Source organism: Chlamydotis macqueenii, chromosome 10, assembly GCF_036417535.1.
Source record: "Chlamydotis macqueenii isolate bChlMac1 chromosome 10, bChlMac1.mat, whole genome shotgun sequence".
NCBI lineage: Eukaryota > Metazoa > Chordata > Aves > Otidiformes > Otididae > Chlamydotis > Chlamydotis macqueenii.
The window spans coordinates 23,444,250-23,458,281 of NC_141565.1; the positions used below are offsets into that span (position 1 = coordinate 23,444,250).

Below are 14,032 nucleotides of genomic sequence, written 5' to 3' on the forward strand. Positions count from 1 at the left end.
CAGGCCTTGCCAATGTGCTTCACCAGGTCCTTCTCACTGCACTCACATCCGTGGAAAACACAGCCCCTGCAGACCAGCTTCCTCTCCAGAGCACATCTGTTGATAAACAGCCAGGAAGAAGAAAGGGGGGGGGGGGGGAGGGAAACAATAAACAACAAAAGAGAGCAACCTTGCTTTGCAATAGAAAAAAAAAAAACAAAACACAAATGCAAAGGCTTGGACTAAATGTCTTCCCTTTCCTGTTTTGCTCAGGGCTCTTCGGTCTGTTTTCTCTCCGTACTGCTGCTCTGGTTGCCACACGCTCCTCCTGCGCCGCGTGTTAACACCCTCGCTGCTAGCTGGGATGGGAGCGGGGAGGCAGCCGAGAAGAGCGCGCGCGACTGCCTTTCCGTACCGCCGCATCCCTCCTGTCCCCGTCTCTGCCCCCACGTCCACGCGTGACGCCGGCCGGGCCACCCACAGCCTGCGCTGTGCCAATGTGTGGCAGCAGCCAGCCGGCCCCGCTCGCCCAGCCCCGTCGCCGTCTGGCGGACACGCAGCACGGCTCCGCCGCGGGCGCTGGGACGGCAGGGCGCGCACGGCGGGCGGCAGCAGCGAGCAGAGCCCGCTAACGAGCGGCGGAGGCGGGGGGCGCCGGCTCCCCGCCGGCTCTGCCGCTCCTGCGCCCAGCCTCCTGCCCTGCGCAGGGGCGGCGAGCCGCGCCCGCCGCTCTCTTCGCGGGCGGAGGGAAGCCAGGGTCCCGACAAGGCTGGCGGCGGGCCTTGAGGCGTTTCCTGCCCGCCGCGGCCGCCTCCACCTGGAGGCGGAGGTGCGTGGGAGGCGGGGTGGGCGCCGCGCAGGGCGCTGCCTCGAGGCCCGCTCAGCCGCCGTAGCTCCGCCTGGGCCGGCAGCTCCCCGGGCCGGGGCGGGCCGCTGCCTGTGCTCGCCCTTGGCGTTGCGGGGCGGGAGTCGCGCAGGGCTGGAGCGGCCTGTTGGCAGGGCAACCCTGGGCTGACCGCGGGTGTGCCGGCGGGAGGAGGGCCTGCCCTGCGCGGCCTGCCGGGTGTGTGGGCTGGAGGGCGGCGAGCGTTGCTGAGGGCTGCGGGGCTTCGGGAAGGGACGGGGGAGCGTGGGGTGGGCGCCCTCCCCGGGTGCAGGTGTTCCCGAGAGGAGAGGCAGGCAGCGGCTGTGAGGGGTGCGCCGCCCGGTGACCTGCTAGAGCATCGCACTTCGTGCTGTACCCTGTTTTTACTGAAGGGTGGCGGGGCGGTGCGGAGGCAGAGCTCTGGGCTGCCATGGAGTGCCCCTTGCCCTCTACTGAGCTGCATTCTGTAAGCAAACTGATAGAACCAAGCTCCCATCTCTTGCATCAGAGAAGCTGGAGACCTTGGTAAATACTGCAAATGGACTATATAAATGGTTCTAAATTAAAGAAATAGTCTGTCTCTGCTTATCATCATGTACATCTTTTGAGGACAGGTTGAAGACTCCCCACTAAAAGAAACACAGTAACTGTAAGTGTAAAAAAATATGTGTCTAAGGAAATTAGCTGTTGGTATGGATCACTGCCTAGCATAGGGTAGAACAGGAGATAGAAATGGAGGAGATTTGGTAAGCGAAGTAATTCCAGCCTTCATGAGTAAACAGGGAATTAAACAAAGGTTGCGTATATCTTGCCATCCACAGCACTCTGGAGTGGTAGAAAGAATGGAGCAGACTATTAAAAATAAACTCAAGAAAATTACAGGGTGGAATCCAAAGCAATGGACTGAAAAATTACCAGTGATGTTACTAGCTTTAAAAAAGAGCAACAGCTCGTGCGCCAGTTTACATTCATAGCATGTTTTGTTTGAGCAGCCCATGCCCCACACACGAGACTCTGAGAATCCTGAGGGTGATCAGTGGGAATGGGAAAAACATTACAAGAGAATTAAGAAGAAATTTAGGGTCTGGTGGAAGAAGCAGTAAAAGGAGCAAGAAAAAGAATATGAAGAAAATGAGAATCAAATTCATATATATATATATATATATGGTGATACTGAGATCAAGTAATAGTTTTGAGCCTAGGTGAAAAGAAACATGTCTTAGAACCAAAATGGAAGTGGCCCTAATTTTTTACCAGTGTGAGTCCAGTAACACATCAGTGGGATGAGGGCAGTAACGCATATGAATGGCTTAATGTTTTTCAGTTTTCCACCTGCAGGGGTGAGTAAGTATGGTCTCGATTGTGAATTGGCCAAGAAAGTGGACAGTTCCTGCAACATCAGTTTGAGAAGGTAGATATTTACCTTCTACCTTTGAGAAGGTAGATATTTAGGCTAACTTCCCCACCAGCTCACAGCAAGCCCAAAAGAAATCCTGTCTGTGAAACTCAAAGGAGGGAGCTATGGCTTGACCTGGTCACTTGCCTTGGCCCTAACATCAAGTGTCACAAACAGGAGCCAGCAGGGCTGTGAGTTGTTGGAATTTTTCACTTGTGTTCTATGCTATATAGTAACATTTTTGGCAGCTGTAGAGTATTGTTCCATAATTGTTGTATTATAAAATTATAGACATCTACTACTAATGATAGCAGCAGAATTAATAATGAACGTAGACAGATGGACCGTGCCTTTGCATGAACATTGATTGTTATGTGCCTCCCCTGACTCAAGCCCTGAGCAAGCAAAAGCGAATTTGCAGCTGCGTAAGTGCAGAAAGGCTGAGTGCTGCTCTGCAGGAGGCTGCAGTTGCTAGCTCTGTCCTTTCACTTCAGCACCTGCCTCTGGAGGATGAATGGTCGTGATCAAAGGAACAGCTTCATCTCATCCAGGCACTGAGGAAAGGGCTAGGGAAAGAGGATTGGGAAACTTGAGAGTTTCAGAATACCATTCTTTCTAACCTTTCAGTGGTCTTTCTGCATGTGTATGACTGAGATGCATCTATACAGGTAATTCTTCACACATGGGTCAGTCATTGATAACTTGAGTTGAAGCAGTGCTTGGGAGGTTATACCAGAATGTTAGTTGGTATAGCTGACATTATAACTGGCATTCAAAAAGCCTCAAGCTTCTGAATGAAACAAAGAGCTCGGGAAACCTTTAATGCAGAGCATCGAATTTCATCTTGGCTTTATACAGTTCTGAGGGTGATGTTTACAATTTCATGCCTGTTTAACATGTGCCATTTATCCTTAGCCTCTCCAGAATACAAGTGATCACAGAACTACATGTATTTGGAAATGTGCATTTCAAAAGCTGGTTGGAGGACAGGGAATCAATCAAATCCTGTAAGGCAGATCCCAAATCTGGTGAATTTAATTCTTATTTTCTGTCTTTCTTTGCTTCCTCATACAGTGTCTATCAGCTGCCAAATAAAGAAGATGGAGCAGCCTGTCCACACAAAAGAACTGTTAGCCAGTAAAGCTAAGAATACCTCAGATGTCTGGTACATCATGGGCATTTGTATTGAAGATCTACATTCAAATCTGGAATTCCACATTCCAGACCTGGCATTTGCTAGTTATCTGATTTCTTTGTGTAGTATGGAAGATACTTTACAGCTGCAGGTCTCTGTAATCTCTTATTAGGAAGAATACTGTACTTCAGCTTGCAACTGGAAGATGACTCTTTATATCCAGTTTTGGAATTATATCCTACTTTGTCATGCTACTTTGACATTACGTCTTAGTATGAATGCAAGCACTGTAACTGTGCAGTGATTGAACACCAGTAATTTATAGGTCAGGGCAGTGGTGCTGGTGCTGTTGCCGTAGTTCAGTCCCACTTGGGACCAAGCTACACAGTCTCACTCCCCCCACTCTCCGAAGGAACAGGGGAGAGATAATGTAACAAAAAGGCTCGAGGTGTGAGATAAGGACAGGGAGAGATCATTGAAGTTACTGTTACGGGCAAAACAGACTCAACTTGGGGAAAACTGTTTTATTATTATTGATTTAATAATTTAATTAATTATTTAATTATTTATTATTAAAACCAAAGCAGGATAATGAGAAAGAGAACAAAAACAACTTCCCCCACCACTCTGTCTTCCTGGGCTTAACTTCAATTTCTTCAATTATCTCTACCTCCTTTCCCCCCACAAAGCAGCACAGGGGGGAAGAGGGAATGGGGGTCGTGGTCAGTTCATCACGCGTTGTTTTACGCCGCTGCTTCATGGTCGGGGGAAGAACTCACATTCCTCTCCTGCTCTGTTGTGGGGTCCCACCCATACACCACAGTCCTTCGTGGAACTGCTCCGGCGTGGGTCATCTCTTCCACAGAGTGCAGTCTCTCCAGAACAGCTGCCCCAGTGGGGCCTCCACGGGCCACAGCTGCCTTCAGGCATCCACCTCCTCCGGTGTGGGGTCCTCCACGGGCTGCAGGGGGATCTCTGCCCCTCCATGGGCCTCCCCGGGCTGCAGGGGGACAACCTGCTCCACCATGGTCGTCACCACAGGCTGCAGGGGAATTCTGGCCAGGAGCTGCATTACTCCTCCCCCTCCTTTTTCACTGACCTTGGCATCTGCAGCTGTTCCTCTCACAATAAATTCTTCACAACAGGCAGGCAGATGCCTCTCAGGTTCCCTTCACATCTCATCTCTCCACTTCTTGCAGCCGGGCTCAGTCGGGCCCAGTCAGCCACCCAGCAGGAGGCTAGAGGGTGAGGCCTGCAAGGCCCACAAGGCTCGTGCCTCCCCCTCTCTGCCCCCGCTTCGGCTTCTTCACTTCTTCTTTTTTTTTTTTAATTTTTCCCCTTCTTAACTACGCTATCGTAGAGGCGTTATCACTGAACATTCTGCCACCAATTGGCTCAGCCCTGGCCAGCGGCTGGTCCATCCCAGGCCTGGCTGAGTACACCGGACAAAGGCAAAACAACTTCCAGCAGCTTCTTGCAGAAGCTGCCACTCTAGCCCCTCTGCCTCCTGCCCCCCAAACAAAACCAAACAGCTGGACCTTTCTGGAATATGCATGTCATTCTTGCAACAGACCTCTGGGAAAGTGAAGTGTACAGAATTCTGGAATGTGTGCACTTAAATAGGCAGTAAATCTAGTATGTCTGAATGGCTGAATTCCAAACGACTTGTAACCTCACACTTATCTTCAGTGTATACTTTTCATTCAGTATAGAGATGCTGCCTGGATGTGTAGAGATGGGATCAGGAAAGCCAAAGCACAGTTGGCGTTGAATTTGGCAAAGGATTTTAAGAATAGTAAGAAGGGCTTCTACAGGTGTGTTGAGCAGAAAAGGAGGATCAAAGAAAATGCACGCACCACACCACACCCATCTCTGATAAATAAGAAGGAGAACTAGTGGCAACCATCATGGAGAAGACTGAGGTAGTACTCAGCACTTTTTTTACCTCAGTTTTCAACGGTAATCTCTCTTCCCTCATCTCTTAAGCCCCTGAACTTCAAGACAGACACGGGGAATGAAGTCCCTCCCATCATAAATGAAGATCAGTTTCAGGATCACCTGAGGAACCTGAACATACGTAAGTTCATGGGACCTAATGAGATGCATTCCAGGGTCCTGAGAGAATTATGTAGTTGCCAAGCCGCTCTCAATCATATTTGAAAAGTTATGGCGGTCAGGCAAAGTCCACAGTGACTGGAAAAAGGGAAACAGCACACCCTTTTTAAAAAATGGTAAAAACGAGGACCCTAGGAACTACTGACCAATTAGACTCACCTTTGTGCCCATTAAGATCGTGGAACAGATCCTTCTGGAAGACATGTCACAAAACATGTGGAAAACAAGTGATTAAAGACAGCCAACATGGCTTCACCAAGGGCAAAACATGCCTGATTAATCTAGTGGCCTGCTACAATGGACTGCATCAGTGAACAAGGGAAGAGCTATGGATGTCATCTACCTGGAGTTCTATAGGCCTGTGATATGGTCCCCCACAACATTCTTACTGCTAAATTGGAGAGATACGGGTTTGACGGATGGACTGTTAGCTGAATAAAAAAAAAAAGGCTGAATGTCCATGTCCAAAGAATGACAGTCAATGGCTCAGTGTCTGAAGTGGAAACCAGTAACAAGTCATGTCCCTCCAGGTCTGTACTGGGACCAGTACTATTTAATACCTCCATCAATGACACAGGTAGTGGGATTGAGTGCACCCTCAGCAAGTCTGCAGATGACACCAGCTGAGTGGTGCAGTCAATTCTCCAGAGGGAAGGGATGCCACCAGGAGGAACCTTGAAAGGCTTGCAGAGTGCGCCAGTATGAACCTCCCGAGGTTCAATAAGGCCAAGTGCAAGGTCCTGTGCCTGGGTCACTGCAGTTCCCAGTATCAAATCAGATCAGAGGGTGAATGGGTTGAGAGCAGCCCTGTGGGATACGAGTGGATGAAAAATTGGATGTGAGGCAGCAGTGTGCACTTGCGGCCCAGAAGGCCAACGGCATCCTGGGCTGCATCAAGAGGAGCGTGGCCAGTAGGTCAAGGGAGGAGATTCTGTCCTTCTGCTCTGCTTTGGTGAGACCCCACCCGGAGTACTGCGTCCAGCTCTGGAGCCCCCAACATCAGAAGGACACAGACCTGTTGGAGGGGGTCCAGAGGAGGCCACGAAGATGATCTGAGGGCTGGAGCACCTCTCTGGTGAGGCCAGGCTGAGAGAGTTGGGGCTGTTCAGCCTGGAGAAGAGGAGGCTCCAGGGAGACTTTATAGCAGCCTTTCAATACTTAAAGGGCCTTATAAAAAAGACGGGTACAAACTTTACGAGGGCCTACAGTGACAGGGCAAGAGGCAACAGTTTTAAACCATAAAAAGGATAGATTTAGATTGGATGTAAGGATGAACTTCTTTGCTATGGGGGTGGTGAGATACTGGAGCAGGATGCCGACAGAAGTTGTGGATGCTCCATCACTGCAGGTGTGCAACGTCAGGTTGGATGGGGCTTTGAGCTACCTGATCCCGCGAAAGATGTCCCTGCCATAGCAGGGAGATTGGAACTCAATGATCTTTGAAGGTCCCTTCAACCCGAAGCAGTCTATGATTCTCTTATTCCAGACATGTGTCCCAAGATCAGATTTACTGTGGTGCACTGTATTTCATAGGCAGTGATATATTCAGCAAAAACATGAGAACTCATGTTCTGGAAATGAGCTTCACTAGGCTGGTCAGTTCAAACCTTGTGCAGAGTATTATTTCTGGTTATACGCTCTGTGTGATCTTCTCCTTAAATTGTTTCCTAAATGTATTGGAAATGCTTCTGGTAATTGCTATAGTTTCCAAAATTTCTCACCATTTCCTTGCTGGTATTAGATGCCATTATAGCAGGGAGAGGTAGCCTGCTTATGAACAGGCAGCATTGTGACACAAAGAAGATAGCCCTTTGGGCCATCCAATCTAATTTAGAGTTTGTTTGGTTGGGTTTGTTTTTGGTTTTGTTTTTTTTTTTTTTTTTCTAAAGATTGTGTCTGTTTTCCCATTCTTTTAACAAGGTTATCTGTGTCTTTTTGTTGTGTCTTTTCTTGGACAGAAGAACAGGACAGGACAGGACTGGCTATTTTTCTTGTTTTAAAACTGGACAAGCATATAGTCCCAAAGGTGGATTAGATGCCTTATTTCCTTTGATGCTAATACGAATTAATACCTAAACACCTTTGTGACTGTCTGAAAAGGTCTGTGGATTCCTTTTCTAAAGGTTTAAACATCTTTTAAATCCCATCTGTAATATCCTTGCAGGGGTTTCTGGGGAGGCCCTAGCTAGTCGAGTGTGAAAAAGATGTATTTGATTACATCCAGTGGAAGTACCAAGAACTTGGGGTGAATAATTGCTAGATTTATTACCTAATGGCACATTTTCATAGCTATTTTCAAGAGCGAAAATAGCGTGTCACTGATGCTTTAAAGCAGGTCCTCCATGGCATCAGGGTAATGTGTGTCACAAAGATTAAATCCAATAACACCTCATTTTGATGTCTGTCTTTTACATAAAAGCATTTGAAGCAGATTACAACATGATACTAAGAAACCTGCAGTGAACGGGATAGATAGTTTCCTTGGAGAAAGTGTTTTACCACTTATGCTTTGTTAGAAAATAGTGGACCACAGTTTTGTCTTTAACTCCTGGGGGAGCAGAAGGTAAAATGTTTCTTGCAGCTTGGTTTAAAGAAGCTGGCAACCTGTCAACAGTAAAGGCAGTTCTGTGGAGTCACTAAAAGCTTTTAAAAAGTCAGTATTTGTCCATTATAAAAGGCTAGGTGCTTTCAACAGTAATGACTGTAGTAATCCAGCAAGGCCAATGATAGATAGATACGTAGGTGGATGGATGATGATCAAGGCATTACTCTCTAACAGCCTTCAGGCGGTGATCACAGATGGAAAACCCCGTATTTCACGGACCGCACGGCCTCTGTGCCCGCCGTCCCGCAGAACCCCGCGGCCGGTCACAGCGCCGCGCTGCTGCCGCCTGGCGGCCAAGCGGCGGTACTGCAGCCGCGGGCCGCATGCGCACTGGTGCGCGACGCCGCGCTCGCAGATGACGGACGCAGACCTAAACGCGGTACGGCAGGTAGGAGCCGCGCATGCGGCTGCCGGTACAGGTAATGCGGTGCCGCGCCGTGTCGCCGCGTGTGTTGCTGCCTCCCGGTAAGGAAACGCCGCTTCCCCTCTACGTGCGCAGTGCCGGCTGGCGCTCGGCGCGCAAAGCGCGGAACTGCAGCGCCGGTGCCGCCCCGGTGCCAGCGCCGCCCGCGCCGCCCGCCGGGTGCTCGCTGCTGCCGCCGCCCCGCTACCGGAGCGCGGTACCGCAGCCCGGCGTTCGCACGCCTGCTTTGGCGCCTCCGGCCCGCCGTCGGCGGCCGGCGCATGCGCAGTGCCCGGGAGCGGCATGAGCTCCTCCTATGAGCAGGTGACTTAGCTGGTGGGTGGCGGGAGGGCTGTAGGTGTTTTCTGCTTGGACTTTATCAAAGCCTTTGATACCGTCTCCCACAGCATTCTCCTAGAGAAGCTGGCGGCTCATGGCTTGGGCAGGTGTACCCTGCGATGGGTTAAAAACTGGCTGGATGGCTGAGCCCGGAGAGTTGTGGTGAACGGAGTTAAATCCAGTTGGTGGCTGGTCACAAGTGGTGGATGAGGGGATTGAGTGCTCCCTCAGTAAGTTTGCAGATGACACTAAATTGGGTGGGAGTGTCGATCTGCTCGAGGGTAGGAAGCCTCTGCAGACGGACAGGGACAGGCTGGATCGATGGGCCGAGGGCCTGCTGAGGGAAAGGGGCAAGTTGGGGATGTGGCTGTTGGGGTGGGGGAAAGAAGATGGGCAGGTGTATACCTCTTTTGGGTATTACTAGTTTTCTTGAACTCGCCCATGTGGCTGACTCAACATGGCAGACTGGAGCACAAAGCACAAATCAACAAGTTAGTGGAGCAAAGAAATCAGATGGTTTACTGTTTCTTAGGGTATTTGTTAGCGTCTGCTTGACTGTTTTATTTTGTTGCTGCAGATGCACAGTGGGAAGCCAGACTCCGAACGGAGGTATCAAGCGGAGCACCACAAGAAGGTTGGTTGGCGTGCAGCAATGGAGGGACAGTTCTGTTGTAGGTGCCTACATGGCCTGTTAACACTGCATGTTTTGAAGGTGCAAAACAACTTGTGAAACCATGTGTGTAGTGAGGCATCCACACCCAAGCCTGTCGGGCAAGGTGTGACACCAAACCGTAGCAGCAGTTATTTTTGAGCCCTGGAGTTGTTTACAAGCAGGTGATCACTTCTAGCCACAACAGTCTCTTTTGTTTTCTAGGTGCCACAGGTGACGCTGGCCACAACTGGGGAATGAGTGGGCGGTATACCTGGCACTTTTGAAGAGGCTGTCGTTGTGGAAGAGATCAGCATTGTCTGTGAAACTGCCCGATGTGAAACTGCCCGATGGCACTCTGCAGATGATGAAGAGGAACTGGGTGATCGCAGCAACATCCTTGTTAGCCTATGTGGTCTTTGTTGAGGATGGCTTCTGACCCCCAGCCCTCTCAAAGCTAAGTTAAGGGGCCAATGCTGTCTTTGCATGGAGTGGCATGGAGGGGTTTTAAATTCAGCAGAGTGGAGAAGGCGGTTCAAGGTAGGGCATGTTTGGGTGGAGGGAGGGTCTGGAGTCCTTTACACAAACATGAGCATGTGTCTGTCACTGCAGTTCCAGCCCATATATGTTTTAATACATAGTTTATATAATTTGTTTTCTGTATACTGTACCATACGTTACTCAGGTCTTGATGTTCCCATTGTGCACACGATGAAGTTGTTTCATTTTTCTCCCTTATTCCTGGTCTAAATGTTTCTGAAGCTGTTGCTGCTGCGGGTTTACAACTTGTATTGCTAAGTTTTTGTGGAGTTCTAGTTACGGATCATCTCTACTGTGGCGAAGCGTCAAGTTTTCACTTTAAAACTTCAGAAACTACATTCACTGAAATCAGTGTAGGTGAAACTGATCTTGTGTGTGCATCTGGGCTCACAGGAGTGCTCAGTGGCTCCTCATCAAAACAGCGAGGTGCCTGTGGACATCTGTAGGACATGTGGACATGCTCTAAGAGTCTAAGAGCATTGGTCTAGAGGGTGCTGTATTTTTGCTGTTGAAAGATGGAATAAAGCATGTGCCTGTTAAATCCAAGGACAGTCAAAAGCTGGGAGGGACCCTAAGCAGGTTTGGTAGGACAACTGCAGTTTTAGAAGATCTTGACTGTTTGGAAAAATAGCCTGGAAAAAATAGTTCCTTTTTTTTTTTTTGCAGCGAGGCAGTTCACACGGCCAGAAGGGTTACTGTACTCGGTAATACAAATACTCAGCTTGGGACATGGTGAGGAAACCTTGGCTAAATGGAGGCTTGAGAAAAGGTATGTAGGTATCTGTTTCTATCACCTGCATGTATCTAGGAAAATGGTTCTAGTGAAACTAAAGCTGCCACTGAGTCAAAAAAGGGCACAGTTGTCTGAAAAATGCAAAACGTCTAGTCGCCTGTATCAACAACTGTACTAAAGGTGATGCAAAATACTTTTTCCTTCACTCAGTGGTATTCTTCGCAAACCTTCCCCAGTAAAGGAAACTTTGGATTCCTACCCGGCTTTATGCTAAAGGTTGTTTTCCTCTCTCAGCTCAGTGTTGACTACCACTATTTCACTGTGGTTGCCCTTTCTTCTGTCATGAAAGTACGAGACGGGTGGAAAGGAGCTATAGCTGCCTGCAAGTACAAGGTACGTCTATGATGTGTGTCTGCATTTTTCCTAAGGTACTTGTAGTATGGACGTTAAAGTTAACAATAAGAATGTGCCAATTCTCCTCCTGTAGTTTTTCTATGAAATGTTTTAAGACAAATATTAAAAATAAGGTCTATTCTGAGCGTTTTATGCCTATGCAAAGCTTTCTTCCCTCTGTTTATTTTCTTATCCTGGAAGCATAATCTTCTGTTTCTGTGTGCTTACTATGAGATTATACTGTTAAAATAACTTTGTACTGAAAGAAGAAATGAACTGTTTGTAAGAGTTAAGAAGAAGTAGACTCAGTTTTCATTATAAAAGCTTTATGCTTTTCCAGTCAATAAATTTTTCAAGTATCTCGAAGTAGTAGTCAAAAAGTTTACTGAGATATCAGCATCTGTAGTAAAAGCAATCAAGCTTAAGGAGGAGACATGGACAAAACAGGATAAATTGATGTGGCTTCCACATGTTTTTCCAGGATTTCCCAAGAAGCATTAGCAGCCTTGTAACTGGTGACAACGCTGAGTCCTGGTAGGGTTTTGGTGTGTTATTGCTTCTATGATGTCCTCTTTCCTTAACCTATGGTGTGTAATGTTTGACTTGAGTTGGTGTGATGGTTTAGTCCGAGTCATTACACAGTTTCTCGCTCACCCTCCCCGTCCCCAGCGGGAATGGGGGAGAGAATTGGGAAGAAAGGAAAACTCGTGGGTTGAGATGAAGACAATTTATTAAAATAATAAAGGAAAACTACAATAATAAGAGAATATAAGGATATTCAAATATACAAAATGGACGTTTTCTCACCACCTGATGTCCCAATGACCAATACAGCCCATCCCGAGCAGCAGTCATGGAAACAAAACCAAGCAGCAAGAAAGGAGCAAAAGGGAGCCAGCAAGGTAGGGGGAACGATGCCAGCAAATGAGAGAGCAAGTCAGATGCCAGGAAGGCAGATACCCGCCCTGGCCAACCCCCACTTATATACCGAGCATGACGTTCATGGCATGGAATACTCTCTTTGGCCAGTTTGGGTCAATTATTCTGTCTGTCTTTCTTCCAGCTTCCTGCATCTGCATATTAGCGAGATCTGGAAAGCCGGACAGTGACCTTGGTCACATTCACAACTGGTATCATCAGGGTGTTTATCAACATTCTTCACACACAAAATCCAAAACACACCGGCTACTGAGAAGAAAATGAACTCCATCCCTGCTGAAACCAGGACAGAGTTGGAAAGAGATTTTCCAGAATGGATACCTTTCTCATTCAAAGAATTTGCATTTTGTGAACAACTTTCCATCAGAGCAGATCTTTGGAGATTATGTACTTGGCAGTAGAAGTCATCGTCAATTTACTTTTTAAAGTAAAACCCTATGGGCATCTTTTATCTCACTGAGTTTTCTATTTTAAATGAAAATTATTAAAAAGTTAAAATTGTGTGATTTACAAAGTGACTTGCATTGTTTAAACTGTAACTACCAAATAGCTGTAGCTTACAACTTAATAGGTGTGTTAAAGCAGTTGAGTGCTCTGCAGTACTTTGTTTCTGTTGCACTTTCTGTGGTGCATTTCCCTGGTGGTTCAGTAGCACTGCTCAGGCAGTGCAGCTGGCCAGATATCTCTCTAATCATGTAGCATGCAAAAAAAAAGCCCTAGTCAGGTTATTTGTCTCCAAAATACACAGTTATAATTTAATGGTATGTGTTCACAGCTATGCAAGTTCAATGCATGTGGAAGGAACATCACATACTTTTGATAGTATAAACTTTTTAATTGGATTTATATGAATATACACACATGATAGCATTAAGTGAATTACTGAGATGTGTTCTTTATTTTTTCATTTAACTCCTTAGAGTTTTACACTTTACTTTCAGCTTTATTGACCAAGGAGACAAGGCGTGCAGCAGCAGCGCAAGGGCCATAGCTGTTGCGGTAGATCTGTAAGTGTGTATTCTAATTACGGTACGCCTTTGTCCCACAGCCTCGCAGGGGTGAGGCTCCCTGCAGGGTGATGTAAGGAAGGGAGGAGACATTTTCCAACACTGACAAGAGTGTTTACTTTTATACTGAGAGTGTGTTCAAAATTGTCTCAATTAGTCTTAATACTAATTTTAAGTGTTCAGATGGTTCTAGCTTTTAAATGATGCCTTGTATTTCAAGCTGACCTGTTTACCTATAATCCTCCTTTAGCTCAGCTACTGTCCTGTCCCTTGTTCAGATTGAATTCCTCTTTCTTTTGTGCTGTTTTTTATATATGCTGAAATACAATTTGGGATTTTTGTTTTTCAGGTGTCTGGTTGTCAGCGTCTCGTGGTGCTTGGTAAATCCCCCCAGCCCAGATTTGTCTTTCGGTCGTTGCACGTACTGAGGGTGAGGGCCAGGCTCTGTGTCCTGAGGCTCCCAACTCTCTCTCCAGCGGGTGCGACAGCAAGGGCTGGCTGCTGGGGAGAGCCCGGGGCCAACGGGGACTGGGGGCAGTTGGTGCCCTGGCAACCCTGTCACAGCGCAGGGACGGAGGGGTAAGGTGGCGGAGCAGAGCCTGAGCGAGATATGTGGCACTGTCCATGGGCACCCTCCACCTCTGTGGAGCAGAGGACAGGGGGGCTGCCTCCTATGATTTTTCAGGTGGAGCTCCCCTTTTGAGGGAGGTGCTGTAATTACGTAAAGTTATGAGCTGCTGGTCCGGACAGTTTCCCTCACTTTGTGTCTTTTCTGGGGGTGAATTAAAAGAGGTTGGTTGGTGGGGTGATGCTGTCATTTGGGGCACCTCAGTGTCAGTGGGGGAATGATGATGTAGTGGAGGAGCAGTTGAGTGCGGGATGGGCAGGTCATGGGGGTTCCCCCTAAAAAAGAGAAATCGCAGCCCAAAAATAC

General features: G+C 47.9%; 2 long non-coding RNA genes across 2 annotated transcripts; both read left to right on the forward strand.

Annotated features, from left to right (window-relative positions):
- Window positions 1–905: 905 nt before the first annotated feature.
- Window positions 906–3,397, forward strand: LOC147599580 (uncharacterized). Its single transcript, XR_015259595.1, has 2 exons — window positions 906–1,042; window positions 3,315–3,397. It is a non-coding gene; the product is annotated as an uncharacterized LOC147599580 (long non-coding RNA).
- Window positions 3,398–9,745: 6,348 nt separating this feature from the next.
- On the forward strand, window positions 9,746–12,500 carry LOC147599581 (uncharacterized). Its single transcript, XR_015259557.1, has 4 exons — window positions 9,746–10,026; window positions 10,693–10,795; window positions 11,054–11,152; window positions 12,216–12,500. It is a non-coding gene; the product is annotated as an uncharacterized LOC147599581 (long non-coding RNA).
- The last annotated feature ends 1,532 nt before the right edge of the window (window positions 12,501–14,032 follow it).